The sequence below is a fragment of the Myotis brandtii genome, unplaced genomic scaffold, assembly GCF_000412655.1.
Source record: "Myotis brandtii unplaced genomic scaffold, ASM41265v1 scaffold79, whole genome shotgun sequence".
In the NCBI taxonomy this organism is placed as follows: Eukaryota; Metazoa; Chordata; class Mammalia; order Chiroptera; family Vespertilionidae; genus Myotis; species Myotis brandtii.
The window spans coordinates 7,233,440-7,261,402 of record NW_005371173.1 but is presented as its reverse complement, the minus strand read 5'-3'; positions in this window follow the sequence as shown (position 1 = coordinate 7,261,402).

Genomic DNA, 27,963 nt, shown 5'->3' with positions numbered 1-27,963 from the left:
TTAAAAAAATAAAATATATATCATTTTAACCTGAAAAACAACTGATTATTTGTTTATTTTAAAATTATCTAGAGATTACACTTATGATTTCATATACTATAAAATAACTTTATTTTATAGTATATGAAATCTTATCAGCACACTATTAAATGAGATCTAACAATTGGAAACAGGTCATATTTCATGTTTTTTAAATTACCCATGTAAGACCATTTGTAAGAAATAAAATTATCTTTCACTATGTTGGAATGGTGATAAACTATATGACAATTTCACACAAAAAGCTGTTGTCATAAGACAAGCATTTATCAAATATGATAAAGATCAGAATAATAAAGATTTCCAGACATTTCCAGAAATAGTTGATGATCTGTTATGTTTTGGGTAAGTGTTGACTTGTGTTTGGGTGTTATGGATATGCCTGTGTGCATATGTGCATGCATTAACTCCACATAAGATAAAAATAGTTAAATTCCAGTATAAGGTTAATGTTTAATGAGCTTTGCTTTGTCTGCTATATATTTTTGTTTTAGGAATGATGAGAGAAACCTAGAGACAAATTGATTTTTTTGCTCATGATTCTTTATTTTTTCAGTTGTATGCAAAGTTTGTTCACATGATTTGAGAGTAAATTTCAGAGTAAAATCTAATCTTTTAACTGAAGACAAACAACTTTATTTGGCTATCAATGTAAGGTATAATGTGTACTTACCTATGCATATTAAGCTATAGTCTTGTTGTCCTATCTGACTATAAATCTACTGCAGATTTTCCTTGAGCCTCCAAATTTCCACTGCCATTGCAAATCGTCATTTTTATAAGAATGTGAAATAACCTAAGTGATTTTTCCATAAAAGATCATATAGGAACAGAGCACAAGAAGCCACACAGTGACTTTTGAAATGCCATTGGTAAAATTAACATTACTCTATTTTATATTGTTTTCTTTATCTCTAGAAGAGATAAAATTTGACCCCCAATCAAGTGAATCTTTATGACTTTTTCAGTCAAAAACTTGTAAGAAAATGCCAATTACTAATCTTAATAATTAACATGTATCTGCTATTATCATAGGCCCTCTGTGAAAGGATTCAAATGATATAATGTGACACTGGATCTATGAGTGTTTGTTAGGAAAGCATAAAAATCTGTAATGGTTTTCTCCACCTATTTGTCAACTATATCTAATTGATTATCCTACTGTAACATTTTATTCTGTTTGTGAAACCCTGTCTTTAGCTATCTTTCTCTTCCAAGCACATATCATAAATTATGAAATCAATGGCATAGCTTCTCTGGCACACATGAAGTTGATAGCTTCCTTTTCTAATATTAGCATAATCTGCCAATTTATTATGAAAGAGTGAATGACATGCTTGCAATTAGAACTGTTCATGACAGGTCACTTGAAAATGTATTGATGGTGTGTGAGGCAGGCTTTTTAATTAAAATGTAGGACTAGGTTGGCTGGCCAAACACCCTTGTCTTCTTACTCATCTCATTTATTGAATCATGTATTTGCTTATTTATATTATTTTAAATTAACAATGATGAGTCAGGGTAGTGTTCAGAAGGCATGTCCCAGCATTAAAAAACACACACAAACTAGCATGATTTTTTTTCAGGGCAAACAAAAGCACACTTCCTGGAAAAATACTGTAAGAAGATATGAATATTAAAAATGATAACTTGAAGGAGATAAATTCTTACCAACGTTACTAGTCACTGTTAAATTCACTCCTGTCCCCTTCAGGCCATCTCAGTTATTTTAAGCAAGATCAGTTCCCCCACTTTCACCCGCTTTTTCCCCCCAACAAAATTCGAAATTAGGCAAGAAATTCCCAGCTCCAATTGCACAATATCCTCTAGGTTATTGTGATCTCAAAGGATATTATGAAATTCTCGAGGCAAAATTAATTGTGATGTGACTTCATGAGTTTTCTTTTTTTCCAAGTGAAATGTGTACAATAAAGCGGCCCTAAGAGGAGGGCGGGTGGACGAAGAGGGAGGTTATGAATCTAGCAAACGATTACAGGGTGTCAGAACTGCAGGACTTGGGAGGCTGGCACTGACTTCTACTTTCATCCCACAGACATCTGCGGGTGAGGGCACGAGATGAAAAGCCACGCATCTTCTCTGTAATTTATATTGCCACAACATTCCACCGTGGCCGCACTACTCAGACATAGAGAGCTCACACGTACTTTTGTTTGCTCAGAAGAGTTTCCAAAAGACTTAAGTATGCATTCTCTTTATTATTTAGTTTTTTCTGTGAAAGAGGGTCTTGCTGCTTTTTGACACAATTGTGAGTTAGGCTCTGTCTTATTTGACTGATTTGGCTTGTGTTTTTTGGGGGGGGAGCTTTTTTTGGAATATATGTCATCCTTCCAGGAACCTTCTTTTGTGTTTAGACTTGACAGACCTTGGTTTAAATCTGTCTTTTCAAAGATGTCTTAAATGTGTTAAGGAATGCTCTCCCCCTATGTAAAATGGGTCAGCTCCTACATCCTAAGTTTGTTGTTAGAAAAGAGTTTTAAATACTTTGACAAGCCCAGCCTGGGGGACTCAGTTGGTTTGGTGTTGTCCCATGCACCAAAAGGTTGCTGGTTCAATTCCTATTCAGGGCACATACCTGGGTTGAGGGTTTGATTCCTGGTCCAGGAACATATGGGAGGCACCCGATCAATGCTTCTCTCTCATATTGATGTTTCTCTCTCTTTTCTGGCTCTCTTTCTCCCTCCTTTCCTCTCTCTAAGCATGTCCTCGGGTGAGGATTAAAAAAAAAATACTCTGACAAAATGCTTTTGGATAGAAGAAAGGGTTAGTCCCTGATGGTTTCCTAATTAGAATATCTCAATTACAGCTGCCATTTCCACTTGCATTTGCCTCCCTAAGTCTGTTTATCTTCTCTATGTTTTTTATTACAAGTTCTGGGTCATTTGCAAGTGGAGTCAATGTTCCATTTATCAGCTTTAAACACATATTTCATTTGCTTGCTTTATTTTTATGGGAGGCAAAACCTGGAAAATGTCCTTTAGGGTCATCTAGTTTACCTCCCCGTTTTTATGGCTGGAGAAACTGAGATCAGTTAAATTCCACAACCTTCTAGTTAATTTTCAGAAACAATGAGTGAAGTAGGTGAAACTAAAATCCCATTTTCTAGACCAGACCCAGTCTCAGGCCTTTTACTATATCACCCATTGCCTCTCTATATAACATGTTTTTATTTCAAAGACCTATCAGAGTACTTATGAATAAATGAGGGTGTAACTTTGTGAAACCACAGAAATGCTTGGTCAATTGCTATAAGTACATTTAAAAGTTTGACTTCTTGCCATTCAGTTACTGTGTAGACTTGTTTTTGTACAACAATAACACAAAATGTGTTTCGGTACTATAGTCAGTGAGCTGTACATTTACAGCTTCTAAATGGAAGCTAAGCAGACACAGCAAGTCACAAATAAGACAAAAAGTAGATCCAGTTACAAATAAGACAAACAAGGAAGCAGGATTTTGGTTTTGTTCCTGGTACTGTCTCTGGTTTGCTTTAGATTTTAAGGAATAATTGTCCCCTGAAAATAATTCAAAATGATCTTTTTAAACAGAGGAGAATGCATTCAGACTCCAGATGTGGTCATCTATACATGAATTATTTGCTTGGAGATATTTTATGGAATGATGAAGATTAGATGAGAGTTATTTAATGAGGTGATACTATAGACGCAAAATCCTTCTGCGTCTGTGTCCTGGGTCTTGGTTAGAAATATGAGCAGCTTTCTTGTGCTTTTTAGGAGCAATACTTTGATTATGTTGCATCATAGTTATTACTCAGCTCTATATGTCCTACTATAATCCCATTACAAGACATTGCAGTGAAATAAAATGTAACAGTACACAGGCTCAGTTCAGGAAGAACAGATAAGATGTGCTCATGCAAGTCAATTCCCAAAATTTTGCTACTTGAGTTCTCTAGACACAGTGATTATTAGCCTTATCATGGGATTTCTTGGGTAGTTTTGTATCATTTCCAACACTTGTCCAGGCTCTTCTGCTCATTCTCTCTTTCCAAATTTATAAATCTGAGCATATATGGCTTATGAATTATGATTTATACATCATGGTTTATGACTAAGGATGTAATGCTTTTTTACTTGGTTTTATTCTATTTGTGCAACATTAAAGTGGTTCTCTCTTAAATTTCTCATTGGGAAACTACCTTCTATGCATTTTTTTTTATTAATCTTGAACTTTATCAATACTAATAGTTTGCTTAAGTATATTTAACAAACTGAACTACAGATGACTTCAAACTTAGATTCTAGTTTTGCAACTAACTGACATCAGTAATAGATGTCAGCAAGTCATGTGAAATATTGCTAAAATCATTGGGCTTGATGTTTGCTTAGGAGGAAACTTAGGAGATCAGATGTGTTTTGAAAGATCAGTTTTTATATATCAAATCCTAGAATTTGCTTTTCTTATGCCCCAGCAAGTCCCCTTAGTGACTTCAGTCTTCCCTACCTGATATCACTAAGCACCCCCTTGAGGTAAGACTGTATAGCATGGAAAGCATGCAGACTTTGCATCTGAATGACCTGGATTTGATCATAGGCTCTGCTCCAACTATTGCTGTGATTTTAGATAAGTTACTTAACCTTTTGCAACCTCAATTGCTTAATCTGTGAGATGAGATTTGATCCTCACATTTTAGGGCTTCTGTAATGTCAGATGAAGTGGTGTTTGCACAGCACCAAGGAAGGCGTACTGAATCAGTAGTAGTACTAGCCCTGTGATACCAGTGAAGAATCGATAGCACTAAAATGTATGATCTTGAGTAGATCTTTATTATATTTTTGGCTTCAAACATTTCATCTCTTTATTCATTAAATAATAATAATTTACTGACTAACTCAACATGCAACTACAGCTAATGAGAAAAAAGTAACTAAAGAAGTGTTTCCTCTTTCTATTACTACTAGAAAATAAATATTTTATTTTTATTCATTTTATAAGTAGTTATTTAATTCTTGCTATATGCCAAGCACTGTTCTATGTACTTTGTAAATATTAACTTATCTAGAACTCATAACTCTATGAGTAAGATGTTAGTCTTCTTATTTTACACACAAGAAATTGGCCAAAGGAGTTTAGTAATGTGTTCAAAGCTACACTTCTAGTTGGTAATGGAAGCAGTGTTATAACCTTTAATATACTGGGTTCTGAGTCCTTGCTGTCAATTACTTTGAACATGCTCAATTAAGGAAAATATTTTTAAAAGTATCCACATGTGATTAATTCTAATTGTGCCACGTGATATGAAAGAAATACACAGGGTTCAATAAAATGTGAATGGAAAAATCTGTCCCAAAACGACTTTTTGAAGACCTATTATACTCTGTGTTCTGTGAAGTCCATGATTCCTTGAATCTCCTTAACTGAGCACTGCTCATCCTTGACAGTTCATTAGGAACTAGGAATTGAACAACTGCTCTTCTGAAAACTTACCTGCTAAGTCTTTTGCAAACAAAGAATAAATGGCTCAGCTAACATTACAATGCAAATGTAACATTAATTTAGGAAAAAAAATTGTCCAGTCCATTGCCATCCTTCCAACATTCTCTTTGTAACAGAATGGTCCACATCTTACAGTTACCAAAAAAGGTAATCAGGGATGCTGTGACTGTTGCTAACATATTTGGTAACAAGTCCTTGCCCTAACTTGAGAGAGCCAATACCAAGAGGGAAATGTCACTCTAGGTTAAACCACAATAAGGGTAGCTAATACTGTCTTTTTCATTACTTTATGTGTTCAAGCACTTATTTTATTATCAATATGTTATAAGTGATTTTTAGCAGAAAAGAAAATTAATCTTTGCCAGAAAGTAAACTTCTTTACAACAAACACTGGTCTGTCTGATTCACTATTTTATATAGTTTTCTAAAACAGTACTAGGCACATAGTAGGTGCTCAATAAATAATATTGAAATGTTGAATTTTGAAGAGGTTTTTCTTTTTGCTTACATCAATACTAGTCAACCAAGAAAGTCTGAATGAAATGCAGCATGATGTGGTTAAACATTAGACACTATATTTGAATTGTAATCCAATCTTTGCCACCCAATTGGCTTTTTATCTGGGATGAACCACTTCATCTCCCTGTTTCTTTTCTCAGCTATAAAATATCAATTTTACCTCTAAAAGTGCAGGAGACAGACACCCCTTTGATGCCATGTTCTCAATTTTAGCTTGCCAAAGCTTTTAAATTTTTTTTAATGCAATTAACATATTTGTCTAGTGGTAGTGAGAAAAACATACAACAATGTACAAGCAAAACCAAAAATGCATGTATATTCTCTCTGGAAAGAGAATTTGAAGGTTTGACATGGTGAGCAAAGAACCCCAACTTATTCACTCTGCCCCTGACTAAAACACTGACTCACTATATGACTTAACACACATAAAATGTGTCTTGGGTCAACCCTGGTTGACTCATAATCTGTGGTATAAGGTGAAGATCTGAGCTACCTTTGATCTTCTTGGAATATTTCAAAGAAGATAATACCCCATATGCCAGCAGAGCCCACTTGACTGCCACAGAGGACATACCCAACACCCATGATTCTGATTCATTGGAGGAGAGATTACAATAGCAATGGGGTCTAAAATACCACTTTTAAACTTGCACCTGGGTCTACAGAAGCTGATAGAAGTTATACTCGGTTGTGTTGCTTCAAAGAAATAAGCACCTGGAAAGATGATATAGACTTGAAATAAATTAATCTACATCCTAATAGTATTAAACAAAGAAAACCAAATGGCAAGAGAAACTACTTTGTTTCCAATTTTATAACCATTTTCCTCCTTTGATTTTTATACTGTTATGGATTATAATGTTTAGAAGTAGACACTGAGCAGAGTTTGGGGTGGAGGATATTTATCAGGTGTTGACACTTGAGGAATGGAGGTGCTAGGACTAGGATTGGGCAAAGAGAGAAATCAAACTTTGAAACAAGTCCAGCAAAGCTTTGGGCAAATGCAGAGGGAGCTCTACAGATGGTAGGTCAGGATAGTCCCTTGGTGAGTCAAAATGACTGGCCTTTGGCACCCCCCAGAGGTCAGTTCCTGGATATTGACTACCCCAAGGAAAGCATGACCTCATGCAGCTCCTATTGCTGAGGAGGACCCTGAAGGAGCCGAGTGCTAGAGGCTGTTTATGGTCAGCACTACCAGACACAGGCAATATTCCTTCTCTGAAGCAAATATAGTCAGCAAATCTCCCTGTCTACCATGCATATCAAATGGTGAATATTTCTTAAGGAGAACAAGGGAAAATAAGGCCAAATTTTTAAGGAACAAACATGATTGCTTTGAGAATAAAAATCCTGTTAAATGATTTAGTATGAATGTCTACCTGGGAAGCTAGTATGAAGCTTACTTTCTATAACCTATCAATCTCTTGAAGGCAAGGACTCTTGTGTTTTATTCCAAACTGTATTAAGGAATCATTAAACATTTATCTACTAACTAGAGGCCCAGTGCACAAATTTGTGCACTTGGGCAGGGGTCCCCCAGCCTGTATTGCAAGAGGGTGCAGGCCAGGCCAAGGGACCCCACTGGTGAACGATTGGGGCCGGGAGGGACGTGGGAGGTTGGCCAGCCGGGGAGGGACCACAGGAGGGCTCCAGGGCATGTCTGGCCTATCTCTCTCAGCCCCAATCAGCCAGATCCCAGCAGCAAGCTAACCTACCAGTCGGAGCATCTGCCCCCTGGTGGTCAGTGCACGTCATAGCGAGCGGTTGTGTGGCCTTAGCATATCATTAGCATAGTACGCTTTGGTTGAACGGATGACCCGGCACTTAGCATATTAGGCTTTTATTATATAGGATAGGCTGGCTCTTTTAATTCACTATTTCTTCAGGATAAAGATATAACTATATGTCTCAGCTGGCTAGAATTTACTATAGATGAAGAGCTTACCTTTATTGTGTGTGTGTATATATAATATGAATACATGTGAATGTAATATAAATATATGTACATGCATGTGTGAATTCACAAACATATATCTTACAAATTAAAACTAATTCATCAATGACATAGCAATATCTCTTTGGAAATCTTTACTTAGCTTACAGCAATATGCATCACAATCACAATACATACATCTCCTATCTGCAGTTTATTGTTTAATTCTTATATTTAATAAACTTTGATTTTTTTCAAAACGTGTCAGTATACAGAAGTTTCAGATCTTACAAGACATATAAATAAAGTTGCAAAGGCAATAAGAGCTCATTAGAAGCTGAAAGTAGTCAAATTTTAAGTATTCTTAGAGTTCAAGACAATTTGTATACATCAGTCCTCAACTACTCATTGATCAATTTATTTACTTTTCTTCTTAGACATTTTGCAAATTATGGTACCCAATTTTTGTCAGAATAGCAGAAACAATTAACAAAGAGTATAGGAGGCTGTACTCTAACATTTTTAACTTTGAGGTGCTCACAATGTACCTCTGTCATTACTAATATGTTATACACAAGAGCTTTATTTTTCTTTTTAAAATGACTCTGTTTGTTTGTATGTGTCCAATAGAGACAAATAGAGTAAAAAAAAAAGAAAGATAGAGTTACTTTGGAAGAAAATCAAGAATTTTCTAGTTAAGTTCAAAATTGGGAAAGAACTCTTCATGTCAAATGTTGATGCTACTTTGCCTGGCTGTTAAGTGACTCTTTTATCTACTGGGTAGTGTTTATAGAGTTTAACTTCAGACTATAGTAAAATCAACTCTCTTTTCCTTGTTTATATGGTGTTAAATTGAAATCAATCCTCACCCTCTTACATATTTTCTAATATTTTTAGAATAACTGTTACTTTTATGGGTTTTTTTCAGCACTCATGTGGTATAGTAAATGTTCTTGGATCTCTTGTGATCATTTTACAATTTAGTTAGACCAAATTACAGGAATAAAAAGTACTATTTATACAGAATTATTGTAAAAGAGGTAAAACTTAAAAAAGGTTTACTTTTTTTTCAATGTCCCAAAACAAAAGAATGTGTAGCGTAAATTCTTATTTTGGATACGCATAAACTAGGCATTACATGCACTATCATTCATGAGATACGTTAGAACATTTCATGTCAAGTACAAATTTATTATTAATGTAGTTCTGGCATCATCTACTTTTGATTAAATCATAAGATATTTGTGCACAAGTTTGAACACTTCTTGACTTTTTTTAGGTGTTTCATTATAGGTGTGTTGTTACTGTTGGGAATTTTCCCTTGAGAATGTTAACCTGATAGGAAATTTCAGCACTATGCATTCTGCATTCTAATGTTGATGAGTCTCCCCAAAAATCTGTCATTTCACTTTAAATACTGAACGACAGATTGCCTTTCTTCATATATTACTCAGAAGCAACTTAAGTCTGGATCACATTTTATTGAAATAAACATCATACCAACTTTTATCATATGTTATGAAATTCAGGAAGTGGTGTTTTTGGCCTGCAGCATTTCTTTCTCAGCCACTCATATTCTCTTCAACGTCCTCCCTCAACTTTCCAAATCATAACTGGCAACAGATCAATGAAAATATCATTGTTTATATAGCAACACTCCTTTAGGCATAATCAGCATTTAGTTACTAATTCAGGTAAAATAACAGGCCCATGAAAGATCTAAGACCAGGCCACCATTATGCAGTAATAAAGGCAGAGTCATCTGAAAGACATGAAAAGGGACAGAGGCTGTACAATTGGTGGGGAAGAAACCAAACGCACATTGAAATCAGATGATGACTTGTTTTCAAGGCTATCAGTTTTTACTAAAAATGATCTAATGGTCCATGGTCAGGGCCCTTCCTAAGTCTTCAGACTTATCTCTTCTCACCCATGTTGACCTGCTTTCCAATTCTGAGAGGATCCAAGCTCTTCCCGCCTCGGGACCTTCACATATGCTGCTCTTCATACACCTGCTTTCCAATTCTGAGAGGATCCAAGCTCTTCCGCCTCGGGACCTTCATACATGGAATTCTCTCCTCACCACAGTTCGCTCAGGAGCTTGTTCCTTATGTTCCTACCTTCCTATCTCAATTTAAATGCCACTTCTTTAAGGTATCTTGTCTCACTACCCAATCTAGAGTAGTGCCCACCAATATTATCTCCATAGTACCTTTTTTTCATTTATTGCTATTACCACATTTGTAATCATATATTAACTTTTTTAAAACTTTAGAGTAAATGGAACTGTTAATGGAGGAGAGAGGATATTTATATAACCAGTAAATGTCCATGCAACTGTCGCAAACAAAAAAGCACAGTAAATAAAATAAAGCATGCCTCCCCAAGAAAAATTATTCACAGTTGATAAAAATGCTTCTTTGGTAGCCTGATTTTGCTCTTAGAACGTCATGAACATCTCAAATGAATTTCTGCAACAGGAACTTTAATGTAGCCTTATTTAGTAAAGCAATAGACTATTATTGAATATCTTCTATTTTAGCATTTTTTGCTACTATAAAAATGCCTCACTGAATATGCATATAGATAAGTCTTTTGAATATGTGTATGTGTTTGTGTGGGTCAGTGTGTTGAGGGAGTTCTGGAACTTCTGTTTTGTTCTGTTGATCCATTAACTTCACTTCCAAAAATTCATTTTTAGCCCAGCCGGTATTGCTCAGGGGTTGATCATTGACCTATGAAGCAGGTTGAAGACTCAATCCCCAGTAGGGGACATGCAGGAGGCATCCGATCACTGATTCTCTCTCTTCATTTTTTTTCTCTCTTTCCCTTCCTCTCTGAAATCCATAAAAATATTTTTAAAATCAATTTTTAGGATTTACATTGTATAAGAATACAGATGTATGTGTACAAGTTGCTGTTTTTGAACCTAGTTTATAACAACTAAAAAAAAGGAAGCCGAACACACCTGACTAACTAAAATGAGTGAAAAAATAACAGATTCATATTGAAAAATGCCATGAAAGTATAAAAATGATGATACACATGTATTTCTTTGACATATTCATTATAAAAGCAGGTTTTGAAAGAATATGACCTAATCCTATTTGGGAATAAAATATTTACATTATAAATTTTGGAGGAGTATTTGGAAAGATATACAATAATATGTTAAGATAGATTATTGGCAGTTTGTAGGACTTCAGGTAAAATTTTAAATAATATTTGTCTTATTTACCTTTATCTGAATCCAATTATTCTATGGCATACTTGTTTAAATATGGGAAAACAAAGGGTTAAGAAAGTACCATCTTTTGTTTTTTAATAAATAGAATTTGTGTATATGGATGGGGGGGCTTAAACAGTATTTTATTGTTTCACAGTTCTGGAGGCTGAAGTTTGAGATTAAGGTGGAGGTAGGGCTGTCTTCCTATGAAGGCTCTAGAGAAGAATCGTTAACTAGCCACTCTCTCAACTTCTGTTAGTTCTGTGGCTCATAGAAACATGACTCCAGTCTTCACATGGTGTTGTCTCCGTGTACACGTCTCTTTGTCCAAATTTTCCCTTTTTATGGGGTCCACCCTAATGACCTCATTTTAACTCAATTACTTCTAAGTAAGATCCTATCTGCAAATAAGGTCATATTCTGAGGTACCAGAATCAAACTTTTTCTTTTTCAGGAATGCAATTCAACCCATTACATTTATTTCCCATTTTAGAAAATAGTATTTTGGGTTACATGAAAATGTTATTTTGAAAATATAAACATTAATATGAGTAATTTTTCAAATAACAGGAAGTATCTTAGATACTGCAAAACTTTTCTGAGTAATGTACAATGAACTTCATCCAACTTTTCTACCCAAATTTCTTGCCATATGAACTTGTTTTTCCTTGGGAGGCAGTAGCATTGAAGAGCATGAATAGATCTATATCTGGTCTGATACTCAACTTTCAGTCTATGAAAGTTATTTCTAGCCTAGAACTTCAAACTATACTCAAGATAGTGTATGTTTTCAGAAGTAACTTTATTTTATATGTAAAAGATTGCCCTTTCACATGTTTGGGTAGTGACTAAGAGGGCAGTCTACGTGAAAAGAACTTTTACAAGGTGCATACATTTTCTGTTAACTTTTTCCTTGTTAGTTATGTAGTGAATACAGCCCTACTTCTGAGCTCACAACTATATCTTACATGTTATTGTCTCTCTTTCAAAAGTACTGCATGTGGTACACAATAAGAGCTGTGTAAATGTGTGTTGAAAGAACACACAAAAGCCCTAATCAGTTTGGCTCAGTGGATAGAGCCTGGGCCTGCAGACTGAAGGGTTGCAGGTTCGATTCCGGTCAAGGGCATGTACCTTGGTTGTGGGCACATCCCCAGTAGGGGGTGTGCAGGAGGCAGCTGATCAATGTTTCTCTCTCATCGATGTTTCTAACTCTCTATCCCTCTCCCTTCCTCTCTGTAAAAAACCAATAAAGTATATTTAAAAAAAAAAGAAAGAACACAGAAAAGAAAGAAATAAGTGGAAAGACACATATAAGTAAGAAGCCACAGATTTTATCTGATAATCTATTCTTTAATTTACAGACTGAGCATTAATTTCAATGGTGAGTCATATTAATAGAATAAAAAAACTGTTCGCATCAATTATTTATTTGCAGCAGACAGTATTCTAAGTGTTGAGGACCCGGTGATGAATATGATGAACTGAGTCCCTGGATCATGCAGCAGACATTCTAGTTGGGAGAGTCAGGTAATAAGTATTCAGACACACAAGGCACTTGCAGGTGATGATAAGCACTATGAAAAACATTTAATGAGTAATAGGAAAGAGTGTCATTTGGTTGGACATGCAGGGTTATTTTAGCTGAGTTACTCAGGGACAGACTCTTTGCAGGGTAACTTTGAGCTGAAGCTTAAATAGTTAGTACAAGTTCCTGCAACCTTCACATGTACAATATGGAAGTCAGTGTAGTCAATCCCTTTGAATAAACATACACTTAGTTAAATTTCTATTTTTTTCTCTTGGTGCTGTTATGGCCCCCTTCCCCTTCAATCCCACACAGCACCCACAGAGGGATCCACACATACCTTCCTGGGACTACTTCTTATTTTAGTCTTATTTAGAATATAATGATGATAGCCCAACGCAAGGAGTATTTCTTTTTTTGCACCGTGGCAGTGTCTTTCTTAGAAAACTGTATGGGAGTTACTATTAACCATGCTACTTAGAATTATAGAGAACAGTTAAAATAAGTTAGAAGAGAAGGTGAAAATAAATGAGGAAGATGTTCAAAAGCAACTTTATATATTTTCCTGCACTTGGCTCACAAGAAGGCAGTCCTTCATATCTTATGGCCTCATGTGATATAACACTGCATGTCTTTGTCTGAGTTTCCAAATGATTTTGTAAAACAAATGACATAACAGTACAAAAAAATTACATGAAGGCACAATTCCAATTACATAAACCCCATGGAGCATCAACTCCTCCTTACATTGTTTGTGGGTTATTGCCCCACCCCCACTCCCAACAGAAATTATACTGTGTTCAGCCAGAATACAATGAGATGAGACAGGAAGCATGAATGAAGAAGAATGAACCCCAAACAAGGTTTTCTTGGGAACTTGATGATTGAATATACTCTCATGCTCCTCAGTTTTAAGTTTCTCAACTATAAAATGAAAGTATATTAATGCATCTCTCCAAACGCTTCTATCATGAGATCACCCAACTCAAGAAGACTCAAAGTCTCCAGCATGTCCTCAGTTTCCTGGCCAATTTACTCAGTGTATCATATGAATATGGATGCTTTTTTTTCAGACCTGTTAGTCAGATTAGGGATTGGACCTCCAGAACATATAATAAGTTTACTTTTAACTATAGGGGACTTGGTCCAACTCTCTTTTTAAGAAAGGCATAAAAGCTTCTCCATATTCTTGGTTATAATTATGTTAATCCCCTTTCCAAAGTGGGCCTTTCTCCTCAATGGCTCCTGATGAAGACATGTTATATTTGGGTAACAGTGAGTCATTATATTTGGCTCATTTCTCTTGGCTGTTTCTTCTTCAGTAGAACCATGCTGGAAAGTGCATGAAAAAAGTGGGTTTTAAATTCACCCTGATTCTGCACAGTCTTTTCCTCTGCACAAGATATAAATAATTCTTTCCTTTTAGGGTTGTTGTAATGATCAAATAAATATGATTTTACATCTTTGAGCAGCCATTTTCATCCTTGACAATATGCTGAGCCCTATTCAAATCCTTTTACATCTATCATCTGATCCAAATCCCCCGACAACCCTATGGAAGAGACTATGATTACCCTCCTGGCAGGGAAACCCAGATCAGTAAAGACAGCAGGTCTAAATGGGCAGACACAGGCAAACTAATAAAGGAAGAGGAAGAAGATGTGCCTACTAAGTGTGGCAGTTAAGCCACCACATGGCAAGTAAGCTACCATGTTCTTGGTTAATACAATCAGATGGGCATCCAACTTATCATGAAGCCAGTACTTCACTGTGAGGTCAGAATATAGGTATCAGACTATACCTGAGTAAAGAAGCTAGGAGTAGAGTCCTAACTTTGACAGAAAGGAATAAATATCACCAGTCAAATATAAACTGAGCCCAAAGGAAATGGGCAAATGATTGAATCTGGGCAGGGAAAGGGATAGGATTCAGCTATAGCCAGAGGGATGCCAAGAATAGATCAGCTGAGAAACTGGAAGACTGGACATATGCGTTGGCTTACGTACATTTCTTTGCATGTGCTGTTGACCCCAGAGGCCTCAGCATTTAAGTCTGATTACTGCTATCATGATCAAAAGCTTAGGTTTTACCAGGAGCTTAGGTTTTACCAGGACATCTTCAGGTTCAAGAGAAGAAAGCACTAGACTCTGGCCTGTAGTTAATGGTCATAATGATTTGTAAATGATGGAGAGCAAACATCTTTATAACTGGATTAGTGTGCTAGGGCTGCCATAACAAAGTACCACACACTGGATGGCTTAAAAAACAGAAATTTATTTTCTCACAATCCTGGATGCTAAAAGTCCAAGGTCAAGGTATTGTCATGGTTGGTTTCTTCTGAGACTTACAGACATCTGTCTTCTCCCTGTGTCTTTTCATGGTTCTTTTTCTATGAGTTTGTCTTAATCTCCTATTCTTATAAAGACACCAGTCATCTTGGATTAGGATTCACCCTAATGACCTCATTATAATTTAACTACCTCTTAAAGGCCCTATTCCATCTCCAAATGTAGTCACATTCTGTGGTTCTGGGGGGTCAGTACTATAACATATAAATTTCAGGTAGACACAATTCAGCCCCTAACAACATTGAATGCAAGTTTGTTGGTGAATGGCTAAGAGAGATATATCATACCATTGTTCCACAAACCCCAGAGATCCTGAAAAGATTAGGCTATGTAAATAGCAATAATCATGTAATCATTTCTTCTATGGATAAAAAATTATACTCCTAATTTTTTAGTATCATAACATCTATCATTATGGTTCCCAGTACAGTTTTAAAATCACCAAGGATAGAGGACAATGTGTGATTATTCACTTTAAACAAAACATTTTAGAGCTAATGTGGAGCCAGTTTTATGAGATGTAAAGATAGATATGGCTAGGCATGCATGTTTTAACAAAACAAGATTTCATTCTCTGTCCTCTCGTTCTTAGACACTTCTTTTCTGAAGTCAGAGAAATGAAATGGAAAGAAGCAAGGCAAATAAAATTATTAAAAATGAATATGTATTTGTGTCAGTGTCCCTGAGGTGTTTTTTTTTCTTTTTCTGATAGGTAGATGTGCGTGACAGAAATCACTTAGAAGCCTGCATGTTAAAACTTAACTCCTTTCTACCAAAGAACAAATAACTTCCACCTTTCAAAAAAGATTTCCTAAAAAAAGAGAATAAACCACCTCCAGTGTTTGGGCTGGTGGATGGGACATAAGGTATCTTAAAATAAATTTTGAAAAATATACCACATTTTGGTTTTCATCAATTCCAAGTATAACTTACCAGGCATTCTCTTCAGCGTATGTTTAAATCCATGTGTATCTCAATGAAAATCCAATCCATATGTTTCTGATTCATTTACACTTAGATCATCAAAATATTGTTTTGCAAGAGCTATTTGAAGTCCAAAAAGCTTTTTTTTTTTCTTAGAAAGGAAATCGGTGAGATCCTGAAAAGATTAGGCTATGTAAATAGCAATAATCATGTAATCATTTCTTCTATGGATAAAAAATTATACTCCTAATTTTTTAGTATCATAACATCTATCATTATGGTTCCCAGTACAGTTTTAAAATCACCAAGGATAGAGGACAATGTGTGATTATTCACTTTAAACAAAACATTTTAGAGCTAATGTGGAGCCAGTTTTATGAGATGTAAAGATAGATATGGCTAGGCATGCATGTTTTAACAAAACAAGATTTCATTCTCTGTCCTCTCGTTCTTAGACACTTCTTTTCTGAAGTCAGAGAAATGAAATGGAAAGAAGCAAGGCAAATAAAATTATTAAAAATGAATATGTATTTGTGTCAGTGTCCCTGAGGTGTTTTTTTTTCTTTTTCTGATAGGTAGATGTGCGTGACAGAAATCACTTAGAAGCCTGCATGTTAAAACTTAACTCCTTTCTACCAAAGAACAAATAACTTCCACCTTTCAAAAAAGATTTCCTAAAAAAAGAGAATAAACCACCTCCAGTGTTTGGGCTGGTGGATGGGACATAAGGTATCTTAAAATAAATTTTGAAAAATATACCACATTTTGGTTTTCATCAATTCCAAGTATAACTTACCAGGCATTCTCTTCAGCGTATGTTTAAATCCATGTGTATCTCAATGAAAATCCAATCCATATGTTTCTGATTCATTTACACTTAGATCATCAAAATATTGTTTTGCAAGAGCTATTTGAAGTCCAAAAAGCTTTTTTTTTTTCTTAGAAACAGGAAATCGGTTTTTGCCAAGTGTAAACAAACACATTCCCCTACTCCCCGTGCTCATATTTTAATTGGAAATTTAGGAGAAAGAAGGTTAGAGAACTCTCTAAACCTGTCCAAAACCAAATTTATCCACTATATGGCATGGTACTGAAGTATGTTCTATGTTATTTATCTTTAATTTTTAACTGCTGTGTGTGTGTGTGTGTGTGTGTGTGTGTGTGTGTGTGTGTGTGTAAATTTCTCCATAATCAGTCTACATGTTTAAATTAAGCTTTCTGAATTTACTATAATTTTCATAGAATTATGTTTTTTATCTCAATCTTAAATAATTTCTGCTAGGAGGATATTGTGCTCAAGCATTTGCCTGATAGACTTTCAAATAAGATGGTACCCAGTTAGACTTTTCTCATGAACCTGCGAGTTTGGTCAGAGAAATGGCCCAAAAAAAACACCACTACTTTTGGTGCTTGACTAAGATAAGTGGCCACATTGATGCCGCACTTAGTTAATCATTGTTCTTATTTATATTCTCTAGAGATGCAGTCAAAGTTTGGTGAAAGTTGCCAAAATATTATAGAGTAAAACATCTATCTGATGCAATGGGACCCTTGATGGAACCCAGGGAATTGAACTCAAATAAAAGGGACCCAGAACCATCAGCCTGTTATAGGAATCCCTATTGTGCACAAGAGACCTGTTATTATTTGGTAGTTAGAAGCACTATTTTTGAACTTCACCAATTTGTAAAGAGACGACTATCTGTCCATCTCTATGAATACTTAAGGCAAGAAGTAGATACACATGAATGTGCCAGTACCAAGGACTGGTCAAGTGGGATGGTGACTCAAGGTAATGATCAAGTAGGTGAGTAACCAGCTCAAAAGCACCAGAGGCTGGGTACAGACTCTGACCCTGAAAAATATTTGTAGTTAAAACCAAAGAGCAAATGAAGGTCCTGAATCACTAGATAACACTAAAAGTAAGTAACCCTCTAAGAGCAGAAATAGAATGTGAGAGAGTGGGATAGAAGCTGAAATGAAGCAAGAAGATTTAAGGCCTTTATCTGTGAACAGTCTAGGATGGCAATAGACAACCATTCCCTTACTGGTGGCAGCCATGTGGTTATGGATGGGTTACCTTGGCTTAAAAATCTAGGCAGGTAATCCATATAAGATCAGATGCTTATATTAGCCTCCTTCCTAAGTAAACCAAATATTCTTTCCCCTACAGGCCTCAAAAGAACATCTTATGCTGGATGTAGCATGTGATATAGGGATGGGATATTGAGTACTAGAGTGTAACTCAACATCTAGACCATGGGTGGGTAACCCCTGCCAAACATGGCACGCCAGTAACTTTTGCTGGCACACGAAACCCTCTCTTATAATCTTCCATTTACAATTTTTTCTTAATATTGACTTTTTTATTTTTCAGATAAATTCAATGTAGGTGCATCTTAGATAAATAAATAATTTTACATAACAAGTTATCTTAAAGACCATAGACATGGATTGACGAGAGAGGGGAAGAGCAATTTCTATGCCTCTGCCTTATCTCTCCCTACCTTCCTAGATCCGACCAGTGTTTTGGTTTCATCCACATATGCTTGTGAATCTTTGTTCTCAGTGATGAATTTTGTTAAGTCTCATAATCAGAGTAGCCTGACAGATGAAAGTAGTAGCTCGTGCATATCTCTGAAGGTCACGAAATATAAACCTGATGTAAAATCTCTGTCATCAGTGATGCAGCAGCAAAAGTCCCACTGATAATATCAAATGGAGTCATAAAGTTTTCTGTTGAACTACCAGTGTACATGTATACACTAAAAAATAAATGTATTTTTCATCATCATATACTGTGTTTTTGTCGCTCGAATGAATTTTATTATTTCTTCAAGGTTCTTCACATATGTACACCTTAAGAGATATCAAGTAGGCATAACATGTTCTCAAAAAATTAGGGTTGGCACTCAGAAGAATTTTGAGTCAGAGATTTTGCTGGTTTTGGCATGCACTATCAAAAAGGTTGCCCATCCCTGATCTAGACCATGGCTCAAATCAAAATCCAGTAACCAGTTATTCTGAGGATTCTTTAGGGATTTAAATGGAAACATAATAATGAAATAGAAACTCCATGCTATTCATAAAATTCAAATTCGACATTTTATTAAGCTGATACCTATTACATTTGATCAAAATAGCAGATGGATTAGGTTGTACCTATTGCCTGTTGAGATACCTATAAAGACATATACCTAAAAAAAAAAAAACATGTCAACTCATGAATGGGGATAGCAGTACTTGTTTTTTAGTAAATATACTAATCAGATGAGAGCTGTATTTAATCTCCATTGCCAAAGTATCTGGAAAAAATAATGGTTTGTGGAATAGTGACACATCAAGCAGGCATGGCCTCATGATTGGGTTCAGCATGTGCCCAGATACTCAGACCAAGCCAGGTCACTTATTAATTCCAAGGGTTGGAAGGACTTTGGAAATCATGAAATTCAATGCTTGATTACTACCTAGATTATCTAGCTTTGCTTCAACACTCTCACTGGGACTACAAACTACTGATATAGATTCTCCTAAGATAGGCCATTCTGGGAAAATCAAATGGTTATAAAGTTCTTCCTTGTTTGAACTAAATTATATTTTCCTCTAATTACCCTGCATTGATCCTGGGTCTGTCCTTTTTAGGTCTAACCAGAACAAATCACAAAAAAGAGAACACTAGTTTTGTGTTTTGTTTTATTCCCTTTGTTTATGTTCAGCTTCTCAGATATTTGTGGATGCTGTCACAACCCCTTTAATCTACCCCAGATCCATCAATATTGACTCATGTTTTCTAATTGCTTCTAATCTTCTCATTTGGCCACTGTCCTCTGGCTGGACATGCTCCATTTGCTCATGTTCCTGCCCGACTCTTCATGGTACTCCCATAACTTATATAACTTCCAAGAATTCTCTCACACCAGGGATGTCTTTGGACTGGGTCAGATCACCTTCTAATCTCATATTCCCAGTTCTTTGTAACAGAATTCTACTTCTGACCCAATCTCTACTGATTTCTAAACAGAAGCAATGTGTCAAGTTTTCACCACCAAAGTTTGCTTGCCCTAACACGTGTCCAGTTTTAAAGGTCTGTGATTCATGACTCACAATTAGCAAAATCAGACAAAGATCTCTCTCAACAACTTTTGAGATTCATGTCACTGAACTTTTGATATTCACATTACTGCTTAGAATAACATGTTATCTAGATAGCAGAGACTAAGTTTAATTTTAAGTCCATTAGATAGTAGCCTTAAATTGAACTCAGGCTAAAATGAATGGTGATGCAATAGCTATATCCTTAAATTACTGTGTGTCCAGATGTGTTCCTACTCTGTTTAACGTGTTTTAGATGAGCTACGGATGGGTCAGAACTATTTTCTCATTATCACCTTGTCAAACTAATCATGTCAGGCTCTTACATTCTTAATTATGCAAAAATAGCAGATTGAAGTTCTATGCACTAACATACTAGTATACAAGGCAGGGCTTTATTAGGCCTCCTAATCTAATGAATGCCATCTGTGGATGCTCACAAATAATTTTTCAATTGGTTGTAGTGCTTGTTGATTTTCTCCTCTTTAATTTTTAGACTGCACTCAGAGAATATTTTTTGTGGTGGTCTGGTGAAATGCCAACTTCAGAAGTTATTGTACAGCATTTTGGTCACTGCTGAAGGAAAGAACTTTATAATACTTTATTTTTATCCTTTAAAAATATAATCAAAACCTTTCCACTACTTCTCCTGTATCTTTTTTCTCTTAATTTCTCCTATATCCTTTTTTTTTGGGGGGGGGGCAAGTTATTAACTCTCCTTTGCATGCAAGTAGTTAGGTTTGAATTTTTTTTCCTTGGGAAGTGTCATGTTACTTGTAGCAATGATCATATCATCATTTACTCCAAGGACTGTTGGCTCAAATGGCAGAGTGACCTTAGGAGTAACTTAGGATTGGTCTCAAAGCAAATTCTGTTTTCTGTAAAATTTACAATTTGTAATTGAAGGCTTCTATGAAACACACTTCTGCTTAAAAATTAAGTATCCTTTCTTAAAAGAATTCTTGAAGCAGATTAATAGTGACTTCATAACACTCATAATTGGGACCAAAATAAAGGCACATGCCTTACTTGAATACAACTTGAATTGATCTTTAAAAACTATAGAAAGAGCCAAGATTCAATCTGGAAAGGATTTAAGAAGATTTGGTTTATATTTAAGAAAAAGGATAATTATTTTGCTCTCTCTCTCTCTCTCTCTCTCTTTCTCTCTCTCTCTCTCTCTCTCTCTCTCTCTCTCTCTCTGTGTGTGTGTGTGTGTGTGTGTGTGTGTGTGTGTGTCTGTGTGTTTGCACTGGTTTTCTCCACCCCTTCCCAAGAAGCCAATGAAACCATGAGGACATAAGGAAAAATATTAAAGTACACCACAAGATGTTAAAAAAGAAACCATGTTTTGCATTTTAGACAAGATTCTATTCAAGTCTTTTGAAAACATGCATTTTAAGTCTGGCTCTTCTCCAAAAAGTGAAGAAAGATTAAAGTAATATACTTACTGAATGCAAAAATATAGAGCTAAGGAAAGGGTGACATTCAGCTATAATCAGATATTGGGTTTTGATATGTGACTTTAAATTTCCTGCTTAAAACTGAAAACCTATGTGCTCTTTACAGGAAAGGGAGGGTTCCTTTATTTAAATTAAAAACCTGTGTTCTGTTAAATGTCTCTTGGGGTTTCAGCTTCTCTGGGGGAATACAGGTTTGGGATACTTCATGTTTCAAAAAATATATTTTTGATATTTCATTTTACATAAATCTTTAATTTGTGACAAAGTCATTCAATCTCAAAATTGCATTTTTTTCTGTAAAATTTGTCCTGATTCTGCTAAGCCTTACACAAGGAGAAGATCATTCAAATCTGCCAGCCATGAAAAGAGCAAGTGGGCAGACACTCCTATTTTTGTGGAGCTTGGAAAAGAAAGAAAGTTGAAGAGGGAAGGACTTTATTTAAAGATGGCAGTTTGAACATATACATTTAATTAAACTCCCTCCCCAGATCTCCTTTTGCCACGTAAAGTAACATATTTACAGGTTCCAAGAATTAGTACAGGGACATCTTTGGGGAGCTGTTATTCTGTCTACTGCAAGGATTTTAAAAAGGGATTATCTTCAGTAATCCAGAAAAGGAATCCTATTTGCCTAAAATAAGCAGTAAGGAGAGGGGACAAATGTACTAACTCTGGAAATATTTTGAAATTAATGCACTCATCACTGAAGGATTAGTTGGCTATGGAGATTGCAGGAGAGGAACATTAAAATATAATGCATATTTCCATGTTGAATGACTGAAGGGTGGTGGAGCTATTCCTTAAAAATCAGAATCATAGGAAAAAGATTAAATTTGAGGAAAGACAAATATAGTTTAGGGCATGAAATAAGTCAGGAACCAAGAAGATTTTTAGGTAAAAGTCTCAAGATAAATCTCGGTTGAATTTGGAGATTTGGGAATTACTAGCCATTGTAAATGAAGTCATTACATTCGATAAAATCACCAATGGAAAATGTGTAGAGAAAGAATGGAACGATTTAGAGTAGAATTCAGATATATTTATATTTCCATGATAGGCAGAGAAAAGGAGAATGAAAAAAGACTAAAGACTGGATGAAGATTAGATGAGAAACCAGGAAACCAAGAAGAAAGAAAGAAGACAGTGAGGAGTGTCTAATATTAGAGGACTAATGTTTGTGTCATAGTACTAGGATTAGTATTTATGTAAGAAGAGCTTAAATTAGATTGCGTTAATAATGTAAAAAAGTAATTGCCACAGAATGCCCCATATCCAGGAAATAAGCATTTATTAATTAGTCCTGGAGATCCCAAATTTTTAAAGCCCATTTGTTTGTCCTAAATAGGAAAGGGCTTTTCTATTCTTTCTACTCATTTTCTAAATAGTTTTATAAAAAGTTGTTTTCTCCTATACTCTTCCCATTTTTAAAACAGACACAAGAATAGATTTGTGCTAAGAACATGAAAAAATGTGTAAATTGTATAAGAAATTTATCTGTAAAAATTCAAATATATAGACTAGGAGATCTAGTGTAAAATTTCTATCAACTGCCTTGTATAATTTTCACTTTTATCTTTTCAAATTAGCCCAATTTAAATTTTTCTTCCAAAATTACATGCCAAACCACATTAGGATGTACCTGCTTTCTTCCCCTATGTTTAAAATCAATTGGATAATTATTCCAGGAATTGAGCACTCACTGGGGCCAACATTGTGCTGAGAACCATGTTGACTATTTCAATGAACAAGGTCTATGGCTTTGCCTAAGGTTGCTGATACCTACCTGGCTAACCACGACACAACATTTGGTTTTCAAGTGTCTTATGTACATGACTTAATATAAATATAGAAGTCAAGGCATTGCAATCAAAAGCCAGCTAGCATCTAATCATATTTTGCCATGTAACAGTAAATTTTGAATTAAAAGAATATAGTAAAATTTTTAAAGGGCCTAGGTTGAAGCATTTCAAACAATTATTTTTTTTCCCAAATTGTAAACAACATCCTATATAATAAAAGGCTAATATGCAAATCGACTGAACAGCAGAATGACTGGTCACTATGACGTGCACTGACCACCAGGGGCAGACACTCAACACAGGAGCTGCCCCCTGGTAGTCAGTGCACTCCCACAGGGGAAGTGCAGTTCAGCCAGGAGCCCTGAGGCGGGCTCATGGCTGGTGAGCACTGCCCACGGTGGCAGGAGCCTCTCCCACCTCTGTGGCAGCATTAAGGATGTTTGACTGCCATCAATTGGACATCCCTCAATGGCTTCCGGACTGCAAGAGGCGCAGGCTGACCTGAGGGACACCCCCACACACACACTCCCAAGTGCACGAATTTTGTGCACCAGGCCTCTAGTTATTTATAAAGCTATTCTATTATAGAACCTAGTTAGTCTAATAATAAATGGATGTGTGAATTTTTATTCTAGTAATTCAGCTATTTTAAGTGGCAGACATAGTGTGTTAAATTTTGTGAAAAGACTATTTCTATATAAAATAGTTCTTGACTTTTATTTTTCAATGAAAAAAATGTGCTTAGCTGAAACTCTTTTTTATAAAGTTATATTTATTCTTTGGGAAATTTGCAATCCTGATATTTAGAAGTTAGACATTTTCTTTGAATTTTTGTTCTTTAACAGAACTACTGTTATTATAAGTAATAACAAAGAATAGCTATCATTATTACTATGAAGAATAACATAAAAACTGATTTAATGGCCCTGGCCAATGTGGCTTAGTTGGTTGAGCATTGTCCCATGCACCAAAATGTCTCTGGTTCAATTCCCAGTCAGTGCACATGCCCAGGTTGTGGGCTGGATCCCCAGAAGGACTCATGCAGGAGGCAGCCTCTCTCTCCCTACCTTGCTCTCTAAAAATCAATGAAGACGTATTTAAACACATTTAATATATGAAGATGAACATAAAGATCAGTCATTTAACCTTGAAAAGAGGTGGGTGAGTAGAAGCTGAGGTTGGTAGAGTTATATATATTAAAGCATTTTCTATTTGGAAAAATACTGCCTCTTCCCATTGGCTGACTTCTTAAGTCATTGCCATTTGGCATGTAGTGTGGTCTCCTTCAACCATAAGTGCCAAGTCATTATTCTCATTCACCAGGTTTTGTAAGTGATATTGAGATTCCAAGTTATGACAGTTCTACGTAAATAAATAAGTACACACACACATATGTGTGTGTATGTATATATACACATATATGATATATATGATGTATAAGATATATATTTATACATATGTAAATATGCTTTATATATATGTATGTGTATATATAACATAACATATAGTCACATATTCTTATATATATTCTTCTTATACATTTGTATTATAATATATTTATTTATAATATAGTAATATATTATTATTGTATATATATTTTATATTATACTAGAGGCACAGTGCATGAAATACGTGCAAGGGTGCGGTCCCTAGGCCTGGCTGGTGATCAAAGCGTAAGCATCTGGCATGGAAGGGCAGGTCCCAGCTGACCTCTGAGTCCTGGGTAGCACCTGGGCCCCTGGGCCCCCGCGTGCCCCCCTCCGCCTGAGTCACAGTGCCCAAGTCCCCATGCGGAGAGGTGGTGAATGCAGCTGGATGCCGCAGGCCGGGGCACAGAGTGGACCTCTGGGCCACCCAGTGGCACCACATGGAAGCCAGGTGGGCAGCACACTCTCTTCCTCCAGCCTCGCAGACCAGCTCCTGCACAAACACACGGGGAGCCTGACCGTCCTCTGGGGTCCTGGTGGCTGTGGGCTGGGTCACCTGAAAGAGGACACACAGGTGCAGGGCTGGCTCCTCACGGGTGCCCAGCACCTGAGCACGGGGGCCTGCAAGCCCTGGCATCCTGGGGGAGGGTAGCAGGGGGAGTGAGAGCGAGCTTGGCAAACACCCCGCATTCTCACCACACCTCCGTCCCCATCACCCCCGCCCCCAGGTAGCCAGTGAGAGGTCACAGCGCGTCACTGATGCCCACCATGTTCCATTCCACCTCCTTGTGATCAGCACATGTCATAGTGAGTGGTCAAACTCTTGGTCAAATGACTGCCTGAGGGGACAATTTGCATATTAGGCTTTTATTATATAGGATACCCTATAACATATGCTCTAAATTGAGAGATTTTCTTGTGTTAATCTTTCTGAATTATGTTAAGAAAATGATTCACTGGCTGGAATTTAAAATTCTTCAGTTGGTTCAAGTGGTGTAATCCCTCTTTCTCTTCTTCCCCAATCCACTGAGTCAACACTCAAATAATTTTTAAAGGGAGACCAAGTGAGGATCTGGAATCCTGACAGACATCAACTTGAAAGGGGTTTGAAAGTGGAAAGAAGTCAAGGTATTACTTAATAATAGATGGAAGAGAAGGGATCAATGGCAGAGGGATCACAGTAAGTTTCATTCCATTGCAAGTTTTAGCCATTTAAGACTCTATGGTGGGAAGAACCTCCCAGATCAATCTTTCTGTCCCTCTGCCTCTGGGCAGAACCACACCAGGTCATTCCAGACTTCTGATGCTACTTCCTTTAGGATGACTCTGAAAATGAGGGCTGCCCCAAGGTACACCAACTGAATTCCTAATGACTCATGAACTTCAGAGTCATCATGTGGTTGTCATTTTTAGATGAATTAGCACCTTTTAAACCACATCCTATTTTACTACATTTCTCATTGTCAGTTAATTATAACTAATAGGAAGAGCCTAAGTCATACATAATTTCATTATATAAAGTATTAAAAGAAATAAGCCAGACACATTATCCTGGCTGTAGAAATTATAATAGTAGGATTTGTTTCAGAGACAAGCTACGTAAAAATGCTTAAATGTTAAACTTAGCCCAGACTACTTAAAAACAAGAGAAAAATTAATCAGTCACATTTTCACTAGTAAGAATTAGAAGATCTTAATAAAGGGATTTATTTTTTAAACAGATGCACATGAAAAATGCTATAACTTAACAAAGGAAGAGCATGGGTTTCAGTATTTTTATTTATGTTAAATGTTTTAAAGAGAAAAAAATAGGACAGTCAAGATTCTATCTTATCTATCTGCCTACCATCTTTATATCTATCTACTTTTATATGCATGCATTTCTTTTAAATTTTAGGATAACTATTGCTTTGTGTGTGTGTGTGTATACCCTCACCAGCACTTGACTTATTTACTAAATAATTTATTTAAATCAATAGAGTTTATTTTTTATAAGCAGTTTTAGGTTTACAGAAAAATTAAATGGCAGTTCTCACATGCCTACCCATTCTTCCTGGTACTGACACTATTGGTATTTTGGATTTGGCCCATTCTAATAGGCTCAGAGTTTTATCTCATTATTGTTTTAATTTGTAACTTCCACTAAAATAATAAACTGGAGGAATGATAGCCTCTCTGTATATCTTCTTTGGTGAATTCTCTATTTAGATCTTTTGCCCACTTTTGAATGGCTGTTGGTTTTCATGTTGAGACTGCATATATGGGCCTTTAGTGATGTGATAAAGTGTGTGAGTTGGGTGAGGACATTCTATGGTCCTAGGATTATGTCATTCTCTTAGTAGGCTGGTCTGTACTCCTGCACTGTTACCTCCACAAGTGCTTCTTATTCCCCTTCTTTTTCATTGACCTTAGAGAGGGAGCAAAGGGGAGAGAGAGAGAGAGAGAGAGAGAGAGAGAGAGAGAGAGAGAGAGACACCTCAATGTGAGAGAGACATATTGGTTGGCTGCCTCCCATATGCATCCCAATCAGGGATGGAACCCACAACCTAGGCATGTGCCCTGACTGGCTGGCATTGGGCACCCAATTTCCATTGCACAGGACGACACTCCAACCAACTGAGTCACACTGGCCAGGTCTCATTCTCCTTTTTACAGGTTCTTAGGTAGAATTGGAGTTGAGTATTTCCCTCCCCTCAGGTAAGTTAAGCTCTGCGAAAACCTCAGTAGGTGATGCTCTGGTGAAATAGTTCTTCTTGAGGACAGGCCTTGTTAAGAACAGACCTGGGCATATTTCAAACACTTACTTTTTCCTCCCCTTGCTGGAAGCACAAAGGGATTTCTGTCTGATCTTCACTGTGAGAATTTAGTAGTGCTCCTGGAGGTGAAACTCACAAATTTGTGGGGCCCTATAAATCAGGTCTCTGTAGAATTTTGGACTCTCTGACTTGTACACACAGAGCCTCCTACAATTTGTCAATGATAGTTTAGGTTTCCCTATCTAGTACTGGTCTCCACAAAGGTTCCTGCTCCTGCATTTTGACTCAGATAAATTGTAATTCTTTGTATCTTCCTGTCTTTCCAATTTGGAGGAAGCGACTTGCTATGTGACCTTAATTCTCTCACAGACAGATCTAAGAAGAGTGATTGATTTTCAGAGTTTTTTCTTGGGAGGATTGAAGGGATAATCTCC